Genomic DNA, 17,014 nt, shown 5'->3' with positions numbered 1-17,014 from the left:
GGAGAGAGCTGGGCATTGCTCTGTGGTGGTGAAGCATGTCAGCAAACTAACGCACCAATATAGGGCAGAAGTAAAGCTCCGTGCAGGCAGTGTCATTTCATTGATTAAACCATGATAAATGCAGCAAATTAGGTTCTTAGATAATATTTTTTACATCAAGCTGCGCCCAGTCAAGGAAGAGCTACTGACTGCAAGGAAATCAGATCAAGTACGTGGAGGTTAAGGAGATCCAATTCAAAAAGCATACTGTAGGTAATTAATGGTTATCATCAGGGTCGATTCCAATCAGATTTTTGAACAAAACGGGGAAATCAGAAACCCCAAACTGGTGAAAAAACTATCAGGCAAAAGTGGAGGTCAGATACGTGCAGTACATCAATAAAAACAGGGTGAACATATATACACAGACATATAATAGGTTAAAATACAGGACAATGCATTTAAACATGAACTTTTCCCCTTGATACATTTGATCTGAAAGTCATAATGATTAATCATCTCCCACATTTTCCCAAATTCTGAACTGTTTGAAAAATCCATCAACATAAAATAGTAACAGCATAAGAAAACTAGCAAACTTCTTCAAAACTGATCTGTTTCCAAAAAAACCCACATTTTGAACATAACATAGCACACAACATAGCTGTACAATATTTCTTACTAAACACAACGTGAACGCTTTAGGAAAGGACACAAACCCAAAACAATAAAGTGGGTTTAACATTTAAATCCCCCAAAGGTGTTTCTGCTAAGTCTCTTTCCACCTTGGTCGTCAGTTGTTCTCATGATAAGCCCTTGGATGTCACCTCCCTGGCACATGCAGATCTTATAAATTGCACATTATAGGCAGAGCAGAAATGGTGGCGTCGGAGGCAAAGCCTGGGAACCAGGGAGAATACAGGAGTGTGCCTGTGCTCAGAGACAGGCCGGTGACTGTGGTCACCCAAAGGAAAAGCCAGCCTTGGTAGAGAGCCTGCGCTTTCTGGTATGAGCTGCAGTCTGTGCAGCGTGCAGAGTGAGTGCAGAAGTTGAGAGCCCTGCGCGTTTTGTTATGAGCGGCAGTGGAGTTGTCTGGGTCTCGTTCTTTCTGACAACCCTCCAGACAGAGAAGTTCCTCCTTTAGGAATGCAGCTTTTAAGGAATCTGCAGCCCACTTCACACTCCCTGACCCTTTTTACGGTGCCAAGGCTATAACCTTCCCATTGTGTTAACTACCTGTAGGAGCTGGAGAGAGACAGCAAGAAAGGGAGCATGTGCAAGTGGATGAGTGCTGCTTTCCCTCTTACAGACCCTGACATGCAAATGGAGATTCAGCTCTGATGTTCTCTTGAAGGAGCAAAGTCTACTCTGTGTCATACTCTTTGTTGCAGTGGAGGTTTGATGAGCCTTGACATGTAGTAAAGTTTAAATCATGACTTTGATTTGTTATGCATTTGTTACAAAACAGAATGATACGGATTTCCAATGCTGTGTAGTCAGAGCCTAAATTCTGGCGTGATGGATGAGTGAAATGGAAAAAAAAGTGTTAAACCTATGTCTTCCTGTAGTTTTTCAGTGTACTTTGTAACTGGAGGACACATTTTTCCAGCCATTGAGAGAGACAAACTAGATTAAAGAAATTATTTCAAACCTCTGACTCATTGACTGAAAGACTAGGAAAAATGCATAAAACGGTTAATGGTGTGACTACTCTGACAAAAAAAAATTGTGTGGTAAATGACGGTAGACCTGTCACACACTCTCTGTGTTTTGGTCACACAGCACACTTGGCATATCTATAACATGAAATCTGTAGTCCGGACATAAAGACCAGGAGCAGAATGAGCTGAATTTGGAATTGTAATCCTAAAAGCAAAATGTCAGCTCTTTTGTCAGCCCACATCAGAAACTTTCTGCCATTTCCATATGGCTGCAGGTTTGGTTTTTTGGTATGGGCTTTCCCTATCTCACAGTATTGCACTTTTAGCAAGGATAAAAGAAAAACTATGAATAACACCTAAAACCTCTTTAATGAAAACTTTGATTTTTAATCAACTGCACGGTTGCAGAGTGCACACAAGAATTTCCCGTGGACTTTCACGGTCGTTACATGCACGTCCAGCCGTGCATGAGCTGACCTTTACCAGGGCAGGTTCCCTAGGAATCATGCAGAGTAACCGCCCTACTGAGGGCTGTGCTGCTGTGAGGGGCACTGCCACATACCACTGTGTTCCCCGGGAAATTCCCTTTTGGGCATGCTCTATTGGGGTGGACGCAACAGGAGATTCTCCAAGCTAATGGGTGCAAGGTGTGCACTAATCAGCTGTGCTGACAACATCGACTTAAAATGCGTGGGGAGCAAAGCGGTACCTTCCTTTTCAACCTGTCAGCAACTCTGTAGGACAAGGGTGTCTTTAGTTGTGGATCCTTTAAGAGAATTGCCTGCTTTTCTCTGGACACAAAACCAAAAATTGTCTGACCTTTTCATAAAAAAATAAACCGAGAGATGAAAGATACGAGTCCGTATCCTTCTCAGACAAGTATATCATCAAATTTACTGCAACTGCAGGTCCAAGTAAAACAAGCAGGATTCGGCCCATAAACTTTCATTCCAGCTGCCAGAGCAAAATTTCTAATTGATTAGTACAAAATGAATTTGCAGCAATACTGGGTTGCTATGGAACCTGAGCAAGTAGGCCAAGTCACTTTGCGCTATGTGCTGTTTCTCCTTCAAAAATACAAAACAGAAGGACTAGATAACACATTCATTATGCACACTCTTGCAATTTGAAAGCTAACTCAAAGAAAAACAAAACAGATTCCAAGTATGGGCCCCTTGGCATCAATTTGTAACAATCTCATATATCCGCTTGCAGAGAACAGTCAAAATTATGTTCTTTGGACTTGAGGCAGGAATAATATACGTTGAATGTCTCTCTATGAATGATACGTTACTTGCACATATTCAGAGGAAAACAGAACATAAACTTCTATTTTATCTATGTGCCAGTATTTCAGATTAAGATTAAAAAAATCAGGGGAAGATATGTCACAGTCTCTGGTAGATTTATGAAAGTACTTAGGAAACACAAACTTTGGAAATAGGTTAACACAAAGAATCTGTTTCCCAACTTAGCTAAGGAACTCTGAAAAATTCAGGCAACCGTTTTAAATTTAGGGAAGAGACAGACCAGAGCAGACTCTAAATAGTTAGGGGAAAGTAAGAAAAACAATAAACATGCCTTCAGTTTATGCTACACATTTGGCTGTAATATTTCAAAATACTATGTGTTTCTAGAGTTACTCTGTCTCTAGCAGGATTTGGCCTTCAGAGATCAAGAGCTGATTTAAAATGGGTGTATTCGTGCTGGTGTGAATAGAAGGAGTGCCAGGAATACAGAACACTCGAGGAGATACTTTGAAATGAAGGACAGTAAATTGTTTCATAGACTGTATTCAGTGGGTTATACTCATATGTTTACAGTTTGTCCTAAAAGAGGTGAAAAAGAGTGGATATACAAATGCTGACTTTTCACAGAACCGATACCACAAGGCAGCGGGATTTAATAGTGTTCGATATACCCAGAATGGTATTATCTGCAATCAATAAATCATTAATATCAGCTTTTTTCCCCATAGTACTTTCTTCTATGAAGCTTCAGCCAAGAATCTTTAAGAGCTTTACAAGCATTGAGTATGTAAGCTTTGAAATACTGTTGTCGGGATCTGTTATCAGATTGGCTAATAAAATTAGATTTATACAACCTTAAAATATGCAAGTTTCTAGCAGTGGTACTGGTGCACCAGTAATGGTAAGCACCATTGCAAACAGAGGACATCACAATACAGCTTTAAAATGTTGGACACAGGTATGTATTGTGCATTCATAGGAAGGCTGTGTAAATGATAGTGGAGTGTATTCTGTAGTGTGCTGGCTAGGTTTATTATCCTGTCAAAAGAAAGGGAGTGTAAACAGATGCACTTCCTTTTTTTGTCTTTCCCTCACTTTGCACAGTGGTTTTGAGTGATTTTTATTGACATCGAAACTAAATCTTATTGATCTATATTAAAACTGTAGCTAGTCTTGCACTGGAGAAAACCATGACCTGCTTACACAATGGAAACATTTAGGCACCTCTGTCTGATAAAAGAAAATTAATAAATAAATCTAAAACTCAGGCAATTTCATCCCACGCCGTATCTGATTGACTAAAACCCCACAAGCATGAAGCAGTACTGCAGGGCTGAGATCTTTTTATGTGAAAGATCCATATTTGAAAGGTGACAGAGTGGGCATCAGGCCATCCCCATGCAGCACCTCTGAGACGGATTGCTGACACACGGGACAAGATGGGAAGGGCAGTGCCCTGCCTGCCTGGCAGCGTTCGATTCCCCGCGGAATGTAAAAGGCAGTGATTTGCTCCACTAGTATTTCAGGGCATCAGAGATCCTGCTGGGTTGAGGAGGAGAGTGGGAGAATATCTGGCATTTTGCTTTTCGAGGTGAAGGGGAACATATTATTTGAAGACAAGCCTTGATTATCACATGGTAAAAGACTGCTTTCTTAGCATCCAGGAGCCTTGCTCCCTCAGAGATGGAGGAAGAAGGATTTTTCCTAAGGGATAAACAGCATTCATGCCTTTCTTATGGCAGCATATCGTGCCTTTCCTGTGGATAGCGTAAAACACCTCTGGAAAAAGAGCAAGCTGAACTAGCTGTCTGGCAAAACATGTCCGTGAATCATAGGACTAAGGAATTGCACAGATTTATTGCTGTTCTTTAACAATAGGTGGTCACAACATTCTTAGTTCAACAGGGAATATATATCTTGTGTTTAGAATTGATTAAAAAAGCAGTCTTGGAAAACTACTCTTAGTTATTTATATTTCCTGAATTTCCACCTGCACTTATGTTTATTTTATTTAATTTAATTTAGTGTGTTTGATTTATAGCTATGGAGCCAGAGGGGAGAATAAATGAAATAAAGGGGACAAATGAATATCATCTTAACAAGAAAAACCTGGGCAGCTGCCATGTCACCAAAATTAAGAAATGAATAGTTGGGCCTCGAAAATGAGAAATAATCGCATGCCCTGTATGAAGACTGGCATATTGGGAAAAAAGGGCCATGCAAGGTTAAGGAGGAATGAATAAATTCTCTTGGACTGAAATGGAGTATGAAGAACATATGTTACGTGGACTTCACCAGGCTTGGGGGTGATTGTATTACTCTTCCAAATTGTGTTTTTTCCCTCCTCTGTGCTGTGAAAAGATGCAATGATTTTCTTTATCCATTTGCCAGGATGGTGTATTTCTATCAGAGAAGTCACAAAGTTGCTGTCGGCAGGAATTCGGGAGCATTCTTGTTTGTACAGGTCAGACCTTCCTCTGAGTGGAGAATGTCTAGAACGGCTGTGGCTCTGGGAGAGACGATGTAAAACCACCCCAACTCTATGCCCATTATCTGCCTCTGTCCCAGCACGAATCATGTACTGAGCATTCGGGCCTTATGCATTTGTTCCCCAAATGAAGCAGAAGGTAGAAAGGGACAAGAAATAACCCAGACCTCAGATCTCCTTTCCCCCAGCTCCTGAGGTTACCAACCTGACCCAAAACAGCAGAAAACAATTATCCATTGAGCAAGATGGAGAGGAGCAGGGAGGAAATTGTTCCCTTCTGAAATGCAGTTCCTCTGGGGCTTGGGGTACTCTGGAGCAGCACAGCCGCACTTACAATTTTTTGCCAACACAAGAAAATAATACGGCAGATTTTCAGAAAATTACACGGGCAATTGCCTGAGCCGGATACTCAGCTTGCTCATTTGTAGGCACAACAGTAGAAACAGATTGTGCAAGTTAGCTACATGATTTTCTGAAACATCAGTCTTCAAGACTGAGATTGTGCTGTTATTCAAAAGCACAAACAGGTAATGTAATTTCAAAATATATGGGAGATTGCTTATATCTCTTTCAAAATCAAAGAAGTAAGGATCAAGAAAGAAAGAGTCTCTTCTGATAGAGGCAATATAAACAGTCCTAATCACCACAGAATATTTATATCGTTCCTTGTGAAATATTTACACAAGTAATTCACATTATCTAAAATTTTAAGGAAAATACAAGCCCCTAATTATGGATCAGCATTACAAAAGCTTGTGCAGCTTTACTCAAACCAAACTTGTAAAAGAATAATGTAATCAGTAGGAAGGCTGATGAGCTGCCCGTGAAATGGCCTCTCTCGATCTGACACTAATGCTCTATCTGATCCAAAACACCCAATATAAAGTATGAAGTTCCCTGCAAATGATTACATGCAAATCTTCTAAAAGGTCCATTTTCCTTTATTTGAACACCAAACTTCAGGCTTTGTAGAAATTGCTTTCTCTAAGCTTAATGCTAACAAAAAGGTTTACACTAGCCTTGTAAAACTTTTCCTGATACGCTTGGCCAAGGCAAAGCACCCTTCCATATTCCTGTTACCCTAGCAGGGGAGAGTTACTGTAGACAAGCCATTGCAAGGCTTTTTCACCTGCTCCACCAAATAACATTTACACAAATATCTTGCAGGGTGGTTGACACTAATTTTCTAAAATTGACTTCTGAAGTAATGCCAGAGGAGTCAAAACTGCAGAACGCTAGAAACCAACCAAAATTACACAATATTAGAGCCTGCTTACCAGGGAGCAAAACTAATTCATCCTACAACCAAAGCACAAAAAAATCCACAAGTTTAGCTCATGATCAGTGATACATTTTGGGACCTTCGTGGCCGGTGGGGATGGGTTTTACATACACTGTATGTAAAACAATACATGGTGAGGCAAACTGTGCTGTTAAGGAATAGAGTATATATTCCCCTCTGTTAGCCTTATCTTCCAGGGGCCACTTATCCTGTCTCCAATTTAAGTTGGAGTGTCTTATTTCTCTTTATGGATTATATGGAGCCTTGGGTGATCCTAACTCATGTTCAGAAGTGAAAGTGGCACAAACCCTGGGCTTAATGTCTAGAACCTGCCTGAAGAGAAGGCAATCTCATTGAGATGTTCTTGGCAGTGATATTTCAGTTTGCTCTGTAATACCTAAGGCCCCGTTGTATGTGCAGAGTTAAGACTTCCCTTCCAAGCTCATAGACAAAGGTGCTGTATAGTAGCGATGGAAGCGGAGAATAAATGCGTAGGCAGCTGGAGATAAAAGTTGCAGTGAAGGAGAACTTTGAAGCAATGATATTTTATGCTTCTCTTGGGAAGAAACAGTCTGCCTATGTAAGTACAGTCCAAGGAAAACATACGGCTGCAGATCTCTGGAGCGTGACAAAGGGGTATCAAAGTTATACTGCAGTGAGAATCCAACCCGTCTATCTGTAAGCTCTCTGGGGAGGAAATTTGGGGTGAGAAGAATGTTGCCTGAATACAGAGAGTGTATCTATTCCTATTTTTGTTAAAATTACTGTTGGCTTTGGATTTCTGCGCTGCATAAAGGTAATGAATTTACTTGTTTAGCCTCTTACTGGGACAATTTCCTCCTGATCCCACTCTTTATCCCCATTAGGGTTGAATGCTTGCATCCCTAAAATTGTATGGAAGTAATTTTCCAGTGACTGTTATTTCTTATATTCTAGCCAATCTCCCTTAATTTTGAGACCTTTTTTCCAGTGCAGGATTTCAAATAAAGCAGACAGCCTCCCTTCAACATTTAAGAGATGGTTCAGAAGATCATTCTTTTTCTTCAGCTGAGAAAAGAGATCAAGGCAATCTAGTGCTAAAAGACTCTTCTTAGATGGACTTCTGAAGGGATCTGATTAAGAAGAAAGGTTATTTTCCATAGCAGTTTCTTTCAGCTAGCCCTGGGGCCCTGGACTTGGAAACAATCGAAAGTGTAAGACTTCTGCAGACGGGGAGCAGGATGGCTGCACCGGGATGATGCTGAGCCTGAGTTAATGTGCTCTAGACACAAGCAGCAGGGCACGGTGCCATGCCAAAGGGACTGCACCCCACACTAGCACCTCTGTGCAGCGCTGTGCTGCAGATGTGCCTGCCTGCAGGACCCCCAGTCTGTCTCTGCACCAGGTTGATGGTGGGTGTAATTCCTTTCCCTTTGACTGAGACACACCTGCCTTGTAACCTGAGGAAGAACTCTTCAGACCTATATCTGGTTTGATCCTTGTGTGTTGGACTCTCGTTTGACATCCACCTCATGCTCCCCCGGGAATGCATTTGAATCTTGCACATACCCTGTGTCTGGCACAGCTCATTAAAAAATCAGACCTATCCTGCATCTTCCAGTAATTTTCATCTTTTTTTGTCTATTTATTCTAGAGGCTTTTCGAGACACAGGCTGCTTCTCCTTGTGTGCATGTGAAGCTAGCAAAACAGCTGGACCTTGATGTTCTGTTTGGCCATTAGGTGTTCTTGCAGTGCAAGAGTAGGAAGGTTGTTTGTGCTCAAGTAGCTGTAATTATTGTGGAGCAGAGCTGTTCACAATGTTCTGCAGGCAGTGAGAGGCTGAGAGTGTCCCTTTACTACAATCTGAAGGCAGGACAAGTGCTATGTTTCCAGGGAGGTCAAAGTTAAGACTGCACACTTACTGAAAAACCTGCAAAGAAGATGTGCAGTCCTCACTGCTCTAATCCAAAGTTTCGCCTTATAAACTTGCACTTCAGCTTCATTTTCCCAGAGAACTTCCTGAATTCTTGCTAAGGCAAAGAGCCAAAATGTAGCTATGCTTCTGTAGGTGATGCTCTTCTCTCCTGGGAAGGATTGCCAGTCAATGATATTGCCCAAGAAGGTAATGCAGGAATATGACATTATTATGCTAGAAAAAAGATAGTGTTTGACAAAATATTCTGATTTTCTTTATATTTGTTTCAGACCTAGAGCAACATTAGCAAGTAAAGAGCAATGGTTATCTGCAGGATAAAAGAAAATCAGTAGAGACAAAGTTTCAGGTTATTGAATGGCATTTCCAGTCCTAAAATGGGAATAATTCTTTTTCCTCCAAAATGACTGTATGTCTTTCAACAGACTACAAGCCTACTTCCAAATGCAATAGCAAGACTTGAGAGAATTTCAGAGACGTAACTGATGTTACTGTTTATTTCTCCAAAGCTTTGATTAAGATCTTTAAAGCTGCAATTCAAATACCTTAATCATTGCTGACTTCTGCCCTATAAGAAAAAAATCTTTACCTTGACTTTTATTCAGTTCCCCACTCAGTCAAAAATCTGAAAATTTTCAAGTCACTATACAAAGAAAGGTCCAAAATAAGAGGGGGTTTTCCGGATAAAGGGAAGGTAATGATAATTCAAAACACATAAGAGGCACATGAGGATTATTTGTAAAAAAAAATAAAATCCTCATAGTTTGGAGAAGGATTCACAGTAGCGTGGGCTGTAAGTAGTAGAGCTAAATACAGGGAGAAGTATACCCACAGTCTCGTTCGCTTAACAGTCTCTCTGTGTCTTGTTCCCCCAGCCTCTGTCTGTTTTTCTGAGGGATAAAGGAATTGGTTATCTTCAAGAAAAAGCCAGTTTAGAAAGATGAGAGCAGAATTAGAAAAGAATTCAATGCTTGGAAATACAGCACCTGAACCCATGTGAAAATGTGCTACAGGTTTTGCCAGAGCAGAACAAACTACTAGTCGACCTGATTTACCATACTTTCCCCATCACTGGCTAATTCTGGCCATGCAGTGCTCCCATAAAACAGTTAATTACATCCTATGGTATAGGGAGAAATCTCTTCCTGATGCTACATGGTAATCAAAGTTATCCAATAAAGTGAGATGACGAGTAGCCTTTTTTTTTGTCTGTTGAAAGAGTATGTGCTATGTGTACAACTAATAGGTAATTATTTTTCTCAGTCTAAGGGGTTTGCTCCAAAACTAACATGTAACAGGTAGTTTCACATGCTAGTGATGAAATATTCCCTGCTTTCCTTTTCTAAATGCAATGGTTTTGATGGCGATACAATGCTAACACGGGAGCAGAGCATCCTTAGGTTTTGACAAACTGCCCTTATTGGTTATCTTGTCCATCTCTGAGGGTATTATTCACTATAACATAGAAGTCCCTTCTGTAACGAGTCTAATTTTAAATTCCCCATCAGTTAGGCTGGGCAGCCTGATCCAAACTCTTAGAGGTCTAACAACGCCCATTCTCAGATGTGCTGATGTTGTACTGCACTGACCACTCTTCAGTAGGCTGGTGAACAGACTAAGTACATAGTGGTCTCTTTTATCTCTAATTTTGATGATTACCTGCCTGACCTGTTTGACAAGCTTGACCTTCTGTACACTATTCAATACTTTATATGGCTATTTTCTTTCTTACAGTTCTTTTCGAACTGAAGGCCCTGATCTGCAAGCACCATGCAGACCCAGCTGCCTTTCATCAGGTTGCTATAAAGTCTGCATGTGTGTCGGCCAAATGACTAGAGTGGAGAAGCTCTTACTAAACAGCCCTCGAGGCACTTCTGCAGACGTTACAGCAGTTCCACCATGCTTTAATGAGCAACTCTGGCTTCAGTTTTGCCCTAATTTTTACCTTTTGGCTATCTGCACACATTCATATGAGTTACGTTTTCCCCATACTCTTTTAAAGATTGCGCAGCACCTGCGTGCACAGAGAACAGGCTCTTTTTTCTTTCCTGGACAATTTTTCGAGTGATGCTTGTAATTTAAAAAAACAAAACAAAAAACCCCAAACACAACAAAAAAACATGTTAATCTAAAACCCAGTTTTCCACAATGCTGTATTATAACTTTCGTGGGAGAACTACATGGAAACAATCTTGTACACATGAAACTTCCCAGCAGTATTACAGTGTTTTCTTGTCCTACATACAGAAAAATACAGTAGCCATGTTATTTCTCTGGGCTGTTTCTTCAGCTTACAGTGTACTTGCTTTGTGATGTCACATCCTGTATAGTGATCATTTTAGTGAAGATAATAGTAAGAACTTAGCTCCTACTTGAACTCCTAAAGTGTCCCGTTATCACAACCTTATAAAAACGCTTGGAAAATTTATTTACCAATAAGTTCTGAAGGATTTCACTGGATTACCTGGAAAAATTCAAAGGCCGACTTGAAAGAAGTGCTAAAAATTATTTGGACGACTTTAAACAAGCGTTAACATCTACTGCTTGTCAGCGAGAAGTAAGAGAAAATAAGCAAGGATTTTTGTGTTAGGGTAATTACCCAGGCCTTCCATTTCTTCACTTAGTGTATTTATTTAGGCACTGTGATTAAGCCATTTAATTGTTCAGTATCCTTTAAGAACTGACCTTGATGTGTAAGGTAAAATTCTATTAGAACAAGATAGGAAAGAATAACTAAAATGAACTTGAAAAGTCTAGAAGTAGAAAAAGCTTTTCAAAATGTGTGACTTTTTCGTTCTATATATGTTCATAAATTGTTAAAAATCGCAGGAGACAGCAAAATGAATGTAAATGATGCTGGGGGGATTGCTGAAGTCCCAGATGGACAACAGACTTCATCACTTCTAGAGGATACCCAGTCGTCTACGTTTCTCTGCTCACTAAGTGTCTTGCTACTTAACCTGCTAGTTCCCTGATTTTTTAACACTAAAAAGAATATTATCAGAGGGAGAAACCTGTCTCTCGCCCAACCTTGCTGGAGTATACATTGAGATGAAGAGCTCTCTTAAATGTTCAGAAGGCCTAAAAGCAGCTAATCCCACCCAAACTGAATACAGCCTAGAATAGAGGTTTCCCGCTTCTTGGGGAAAGGCTCCAATTCCTAAATTATTTCAGAAGGGATGGGTGTTGTCATCACACACCCATCCTCAGAAGATGGCTAGAAGGACTGACACTCGAAGGCTTCCTATTGGGTTCACTGGAAGAGTTAAGATATTCATGTAGGAGAACACATGGGAGACACCCAAGCTTCCTGAGCCATCAAGGTGGGAAGGGATTCCATGTGGTAGGTTGAGTAGAACTTCCTCTGCTCATCTTCAGGGCCATCTGCCTCCTTTCACTTCCACTTCCACACACAAAGCATGAAAAACAAAATTTAGGTGGCTTTTCTGTATAGACTGGATTTCTCCCAATATGTTTGGGACCATATGTCCCAACTTTCACAAGGTTATGTGTGATGTCATAATTTGCAGACCTCAGTCCTTAGAGCAAAGAACCAATATTCACCTTTCTCTACTTAAAGTGAAATGCTGAAGTCACTGAGTGTTGAGGCCCTGACAGCAAGCAGATCAGGATATTTTGGTTATGTTGGAGCTTGATTTTTTCATAGGTGCAGAGAACCCAGAGCTCATGGTGACGACAGTAAGTGGATTTTGGTGTATGTCTGTTTATATAGTCAAAGCAAACAAATAAAATTATGCTTAAGAGACAATGCTCAAAATTGCTAACACACATCGCCATAAATGTGGGTTATTTCGAAATGTATCTTAAATGGTCAAGAGTCACCTGCACACAGACTTTATACAGAAAGAATGAGTTGTGTTTTTAGTGTTATTGGCTGAAAAAAGCTGCTGTCTATCCCTGTGCCTTTGGGCACAAACTAACCCACCACATGCCCATGGGAAAACAACACACATTTGGAGATGCTTGAAGAAAAACAAAAGCTCATTGCTCTCTGCCATAGGCTCAGCATATACAGAAGCTACAGTAAAACTCTTTGACGTTTGGGATTCTAGCACCGGAGAGGTAAAGGTGCTGTTTACAAACTGGTTTGGATCTGAAGGTTCCTGAAGGCGTTCCTTATCTAAGACTCTTTCAAAGGCAGTTCTGGTTGGACCTGTCTGCTGTTCCACAATAACTGTGCTGTCTCTTGGGGTTTTTTTTCTTTTTTTTTTCTTTCCTTTTTTTTCCTTTTCATTTTCTTTTATGCTGAAGCTGATGCAAAGATGTGAAAAGGCATGACATTTCCTTTTTGGTACATGCTTGTGATTTTTATTATGCATGTCCCCGAGGTAGCTAAACCAGCACCTGGCACTATTTGAATATTCTGGCCTTCCAGTCAATGAAAGCAGAGGCTCTGGAATCTGGGAGCAATAGACCTACTTCATAATCAAAGTGGTCGTTTTGGTGTGAACATTAAAAGTCCTGACACACACACACAAAAAAAGGGTTCTGGTAGCCATTATTCCATGCCATTTACCCTGCAAAAATGTATACACTCATACAAGCTCTGTTATAAATGCTGAGCAATTTCTCTGAACTTGCACTTAGCTGTGAAGTCTGCTGCTTCTATTTCAGATTTGAAGAAAGCTTGTCTACATTTTCGGAGTATATCACTTCTAATAAAAGATACTACCTGTGCCTATAAGCATTTTCTTGACTAACTCCTCAGATTATCACACCTACAAAAATACGCCACTAGGCTGATATTTCAAGGTCTCAAATGGCATACAGATGCTTGCTGGCTCATTTTGAGAAATAGTTTTCTACTACAATATCGGTTTTATAACTGTATTGGTAACAGTTATAATCATTTAAAGCTCTTCAGGTAGTAAAGCACCAAACGGATTTCTCTACATCCTCCCACTTTTGGTGGGGGAAACATTCACATCAAGTAATAAAAGGATGTGAAAACCTGATGCGAATGACATCAGATAACCCTATTATTTAAAATACAAGAAAATCTGCCACAAAGTTTCAAACAGCACAGATAAAAAGAGAAGGTCAGCAACCTGAATGTGTCCATTTATGGAACAATCTGTACTTTGTACACAGATTTAATTTTTGACCTTTGTTGTACTGTAAGACTGATGTCATCCATGTGACCATAGGCGACAGAAGCAAAGGCCGTTTGGACTTCTTTGAACAAATGGAGAACCGAAGGCTGAAAACACAAAAAGCACAGCAGCGCTGGAAGTTAAATCTGCTGTGAACAGAGTCAGGGAGACTACCAAGAGCAGCTAGAGAAAGCTTACAGGATATGGGGAAGAGACAAAAAGTTGGGAGAGTTTTGTATGGCACTGCAAAATATGATGTACAGAAAGGGAATTGATGAAATAATGGTGGTCAACTTGGCCATTGGACTCACAGGATGGGAAGGAATAGCATCTGCAAATGATTTTCCCTTTGGTTTACTTAGTAAAACATACGTATGCTCAGAAGATATATCATGGGGGAAAAAATGTTCAGCTGCTGTAACTTGTGAGCTAAGTCAGGTAGGAGAATAGAGATTGGTCTGTGGCTCAAAATCTCCACAGCAACAGGCATATCTGCTGCTTTTGTTAATGCTAGTTGGAAAATGGAAGGGGCAACGTTTTATTCAGAGAAAGCAGTTGTGTCTGATTATACAGTAATACTAGTTGAAAGCTCAAACAGGCATGGATTTTCCCTAACTGTGAAAACAACTCTTTAAGTCATTAAGTTCTGCAGTTCCTCAAGAAATAGGTATATTTAAAATAATTTCAGACCTGCATGGCCAGCCATTGTAAAAATTATTGCTGATTGTTGTAAAATACAAATAATTCAAGGTCTGCTTTTGCTGTGGGCAAAGGCCAGTTGGAGGAACAGGAAAGGTTTTAAGAGGTATTCCATTCTTCCTTCTTACTTGCTGTTGCTGTGATGCTGTGGCATCAGCCAAGAGATGGAACAATGAATATCTTCTTTACACTTCCCATTTTATCCCTCCCAATGGTACAGAGTGGCTGTTAAACCGTGTAATGGAAAACTGGACTGGAAGAGTGATTTCTGTAGCCATCACTGGTGGAACTGGAATTACAGTTCTTGGAGCAGTACTTCTCAAACCATTACATTTTCCCAATCTCATTTGATCATTAATTCAGTAGTCCCTTTCACCCCGGCCAGTACTAAAATCCATACAGAAATGATCCATCTAGCAACTTGCACATTGCTGTATGGGCAGGAATTACTCCCTTCAGATCCCTGGCAGGTGATAAGCACATGCCCTTGAGCATGAGGTTTTTTTGCAAATCCCTGTTGCATTATGCAAATCTCTAGAACTGTTTAGAACGTTTTCTGAAAAACAGCATCTTCTTCTGCCACCTGTTCGCCAAGGCCTTAGGAGTCACTGGAAAGAAACCTCAAATTCCAAACTCAATTTCCAAAGCTATCCCAGCAGAGCAATGCTTAGTGTTCACACATCATGTTTTATCTGACAAACGGTTTGACAAAAGCAAGTTTGCTTCTTAGAGGAGAAAACAGATGGACAGTAAAGCTACCAGGCCAGAATCTTCTAGTGGATCAGATAAAAGCACGACACATCCCTCAATTCCCACCACAGGGTTCTATCCACTTGATCATCCCATTTGCTTAAGAAACTTCAGTATTATTAGAAAGAGTGGCATCGAGACTGAAAAGAAAGCAAATGAAACCAATCTACCTCTCACACCTTGGGGTTTAATGGGAATCTGTAATGAATAGATGTGTTTTGTGAGCGGTCTGTTCTAGTAACACCTGCCTTCATCTCAAAAGGGGCTAGAACTAGGGTGAAATGAACACTAATAATACCAGCTTATCGGCTATTCTGTAAAATCCTATTTATAAGCCTATGGATGCTAATTAACTGTCTTGCAATGTCAAACAGAATTGTACATTATTCCCAAATGAAAGAGCATGGAAAGTGTTAAAGAAGACGCCACACTGATTAATGTCTAAGCCAGGTGTTTTGTATACCCAGACTCTTCCTGTGTGACAACTTTTTCCCATTATTTTGCCTTTTTATGTAAGGCTCCTGTGAACTCTCTCAACAGCCATTTTTGTCCTTTCTTAAAAGACCGCAACTCAGTGAGACTCTAAGATTGTCCCAGAGTCTGAACTTGGCAGAAATCAAGCAGAAGCCACTATGAAAAATAAAGTGGAATGAGTGCATATATGACTGACCTTTGAAAAAATATATTATCTGGTAACAGTGGTAAAAAAAAATCTGGCCTTTATGAAAAGACTTGCAGGTAGAAAAGTTTGCTATAAGAAATACATATGTATTTATAAGCAGCCTGACAGAAATGTGTAGCTACGATGTAAGATTGATGGAATAGGCTTAGAAATGGTCTGTGAGACACTCCGAAGGAGATGGAGACACAGACAGCTGGCTTCAGGCAGGTCAGCTCTGGAAACGAAAAAGCCACGTGGATACAAGTGGGATGCTGCCTCATAGCCACCTTCCCGTGGTGTGTCCCCGAGCTAAAAAAGCAATCCTTGGCTCTTTAGAATTGCCAGCGACTAAAGAGATTCACCAGCGCAGAGTAGTGCCATCACAAACCCCTGATGCACTGTTGCATGATGCATATAAGCCCTCAGGCTTTTCAGGTCTCTAGAGAAGTATAGATCAAGCTGAGATTCAGATCCTTCAAGGTCTTCCTACGCACTTTGCTGGGTAAGGGCTCGGCAAGGAGGTGGATTTCTGAAATTGTCAGTTTGAGGTCCACCAGTGACAAGTGTGAGCATCTCAGCTTTGCTTGCCGTGTGCAAAATGTGTATCACACCTCCTCAGAGCTGATTACCTAGGGTCATTTTCCACATGGACCAATCTTACTGATTTTAATTGAATTACTAATAGCATAAGGCACTGTTTAATAAGACTGAAAGAGGGAGTGGAAATCACTGTGTCCCAGATCCCATTGGTGTGTTCATGCAGAGGTACGTTTATTCTGTGAACAAGCCCACTGAAATCAATGTGCATCCCTGTAGAATAACTTTTTGCCCAGTCTGATTAAGAGGAAAAAAAATGCAAACGGCTTCTTTGGATGAGAAAAGTTGCATAGAAGTATGGCATTATTTTATACCCTTTCTTATTACTATATTAAACCCCACATTATTCTTCAGGGGAGATGAAGCACACCAGTGCTCAACATGACTGTAGGTTACAATCACCCATGTCATTCTCTCAGACAGATGGCTTTTCCGTGGTATATTCTAGATGGCCGAAATATCAGGAGGGTAATTTATCTCTAAATTATGGCTGTTAGTAATTAATCCTCTTTTGCTCTGGACTTGAATGACCTTTATAAAGAAGCAGTTTAAATTAAAAAAAAAAAAAAGAAAAAAAGAAAAAAAGAAGCGAAGAAATGAACCATCCCTCCACAAACAAA

The 17,014-nt window shown here is 40.4% G+C and overlaps 1 protein-coding gene across 5 annotated transcripts in view; it reads right to left on the bottom strand.

Annotated features, from left to right (window-relative positions):
- Positions 1-17,014, bottom strand: part of TENM4 (teneurin transmembrane protein 4) — a 610,330-nt gene that overhangs the window by 266,861 nt on the left and 326,455 nt on the right. The gene's annotated exons all lie outside the window — the stretch shown is intronic.

This window comes from Balearica regulorum, chromosome 1 (genome assembly GCF_011004875.1).
Source record: "Balearica regulorum gibbericeps isolate bBalReg1 chromosome 1, bBalReg1.pri, whole genome shotgun sequence".
Classification (NCBI taxonomy): Eukaryota; Metazoa; Chordata; class Aves; order Gruiformes; family Gruidae; genus Balearica; species Balearica regulorum.
This window is presented reverse-complemented; position numbering and strand designations above follow the sequence as displayed.